Below are 3,184 nucleotides of genomic sequence, written 5' to 3'. Positions count from 1 at the left end.
TTCTTTCCTTTATTCTTCGTTCATTTCTTCTTTGTTGCCTCTATTTTCCAAATGATGGGCCTTGTAAAAACAATGAGCCTTGTAAGAACAATGTCCTAACTTGCACAAAGAACTCACTTTGTGCAAGGTATGACAGTAACTGTATAGGTTCTTAGAATCCCGATACGCAGAGTCTTAAAAAAAATAGGTACTTACTATTCAATGCTTTAGAGGAGGCAGAGATATATTTTAGAAGCAAGCAACTGTCATATTTTCTTTGTACCTTTATAATTTACAGATGTCAAAGTTTAGCCTTTGAGCAATATTTCTGAGTTTCTGACAATTGACAATTTCTTTCTCTTGAGTTTTAGGTAGGAGAGAGAGCTTGGGCTCTGGAGTTCAGGAGACCAGAGCTGAAATCTGGACTTCTCCAAATCACTTAAACACTTTGAACTTGACACTTCCAGGGAAGAATGTCATGAGAATTAAATTAACAAAATTAAATATCCTACCAGGTAGTTAACATTTAATATATACAAAATCTGTTCTCTCTTTCTTATAGAATTAGAACATTTTGGGTTGCAAGCAATAGAAAGTAATTCCAGGCTGGCGAGGCAGGAGGATTGCTTGAGCCGAAGAGTTTGAGATCAGTGTATGCAACATGGTGAGACCCCATCTCTACGAAACATACAAAAATTAACCAGGCATAGTGGTATGCATCTATGGTCTCAGCTACTCAGGAAGCTGAGGAGGTGCTTGAGCTTGGGAGGTCAAGTCTGCAGTGAACTGTGGTCACACCAATGCACTCCAGCCTGGGCAACAGAGTGAGACCCTGTCTCAAAAATATAAAAATTAGAAAGAAAGAGAGAAAGAAAGAAGAGAAAGAAAGAAAGGAGAGAAAGAAAGAAAATAAGAAAGGAAAAAAAGAAAGAAAGAAAAAAAAAAGAAAGAAAGAGAAAAGCAAGCAATTCCAGTGATCTTAAACACAGTGGGAAATACATTGTACAGGTACAGGGACAAATTCTAGGACTCAAAGGAAGAAATGCAACCAGGTTTATGAGGGATTTGAACTACTGAAAACCCAACAAGAGCATGGGTAGTATTTTCTTAACTTAATGTTTACCATACTTAAACGTAATTATAAAAAACCTGGCCCTGGACCCTACAGCCACTGAGATGTTGATGCCTAAGAGGAACCGCATTGTCATTTATGAACTCCTTTTTAAGGAAGGAGTAGTGGTGGCCAAGAAGGATGTCCACATGCCTAAGCACCTGGAGCTGGCAGACAAGAATGTGCCCAAACTTCATGTCATGAAGGCCATGCAGTCTCTCAAGTCCCGAGGCTACAACACAGAACATTTTGCCTGGAGGCATTTCTACTGGTACCTTACCAATGAGGGTATCCAGTATCTCCGTGATTACCTTCATCTGCCCCTGGAGACTGTGCCTGCCACTGTACACTGCAGCCATCCAGAGACTGGCAGGCCTCGGCCTAAAGTTCTGGAGGGTGAGCGACCTGTAAGACTCACAAGAGGGGAAGCTGACAGCTTCCTACAGAATGCTGTGCCCCCTGGTGCCGATGAGAAAGCCCAGGCTGGGGCTGGGTCAGTAACCAAATTCCAGTTTAGAGGCAGATTTGGTCATGGTTGTGGTCAGCTACCTCAGTAAAATCAGAGAGGATTATTTTGCATTGAATAAATTTACAGCCAAAAAAACTTAAAAAAAAATTGGAAGCCACTTACAAAGTTCTATCATATAGAAAAATGTACCTTATTTTAAAAAGGACACCCTTAAAAATAATGAATTAAGTATACCAGTACTTTATTCAGAATAATAACTTACAATTAAGACACTTCTGGGGCTGCTAACATGAATGAAGTAAAGTGCTTAAAAATGTCAATTAGAAGCACAATAGCAAAGCAAATAACAGGTACATGCTCCGGTAGTGTTGTCTAATTTATGAGATTCTACAGATTTTCTTGTATACTGAAATAGTTGTACTTATGAAAATCTGGGATGGGATGTCTCTAATATTGCTATTATCACTGAGGTTGCCATTAAATACTTGTTTTACCAACTGCTAATTAAACAAATTAAAAAATGGTGTAAGAAATATACAAAGCTCCTCTTGGCATGTCTTGTTAATTCTTTTGCTGTCTGCTATTCAGATTTTCCTATTACTCAGCCCCATATCATGTGGAGACTATGTCTGCCCAAACACTTCTCAGATTATACCTCATCTATGTTTTGAAGATAACAGACTAAACAGCAATCTGTTAATCTCAATTCCAGATTTCCAGTAGAACTACCCCAGTTGGTCCTTGGATGAGGCATCCAACCTTGATAATATTAATGAAGATAATGAGGACAAATATACCAGCCATGGCTGCCAATGAACCAACTCTGTTAAAGAGAGACAGAAAAAATGGATCTGCAAGGCTGTTCAGTGGTTGAGCATATATTCTAGACCAGGACTACTGGGTTTGATTTCCCGTATCATCATTTATATGTGTAAAGTTAGGTAAATAGCTTATGTGGCAGGTCTCAATTTTCCCATGTATAAAATGGAAAAGAAAAAAAAAATCCTATGTCATAGTTGTTGTGAGGACTGAATGAACTGATTTATGTAAATATTTTGGTATATGGTGCCTTGCACCGAAACAGTAAGGGGTGGGAGGTAGACACAAGAGTCTGTCTGTTACAACTGCGTTATAGCACATTTTAGTGACTGAATTTTGATTACTGAAAAACATGACATTAAAATGCCAAAACTATGAACTCCTTTAAAACACAAAATCTTTTGTGGGGGCTGTCATAATAGGGGATCCCAAGGGCTAATGTGGAATTTTACTGAATTATAATGTGATTTAAGAAAAAATTTTGAGTCAGTTCTCATACGGAAATTACAAATTAAATGAGGTTATTAGTTCCAGAAGAAAGACTTAAACTCTGCTCAAAGTGTTAAATACATCTCAGGTAGAACACGAGCTTAGTAACAATGGCAACTCATTTGGTTCTATAAAGAGAATTTTAAACAGAATTTGTACACACTTTTGCATTTTGTATGAATTTTTAATCTGGATTTGAGAGTGACATTCTTGCTTTAGATGCAGTAGATTTGAGATTTGACCAAAGCCATTTTGTCCTGTTATCATAACAAACATCTTGCTTTATAAAAGCGTAAGATCCCATTCACCCTGCGGCT

The 3,184-nt window shown here is 37.9% G+C and overlaps 1 pseudogene; it reads left to right on the top strand.

The window, feature by feature from the left end:
• The first annotated feature begins 1,016 nt into the window (after positions 1-1,016).
• LOC100584088 lies at positions 1,017-1,670 on the top strand (annotated as a pseudogene).
• The last annotated feature ends 1,514 nt before the right edge of the window (positions 1,671-3,184 follow it).

The sequence above is a fragment of the Nomascus leucogenys genome, chromosome 21 (genome assembly GCF_006542625.1).
Source record: "Nomascus leucogenys isolate Asia chromosome 21, Asia_NLE_v1, whole genome shotgun sequence".
Classification (NCBI taxonomy): domain Eukaryota; kingdom Metazoa; phylum Chordata; class Mammalia; order Primates; family Hylobatidae; genus Nomascus; species Nomascus leucogenys.
Note: the sequence above shows the minus strand (reverse complement) of the source record. Positions and strands in the feature narration are given on the sequence as shown.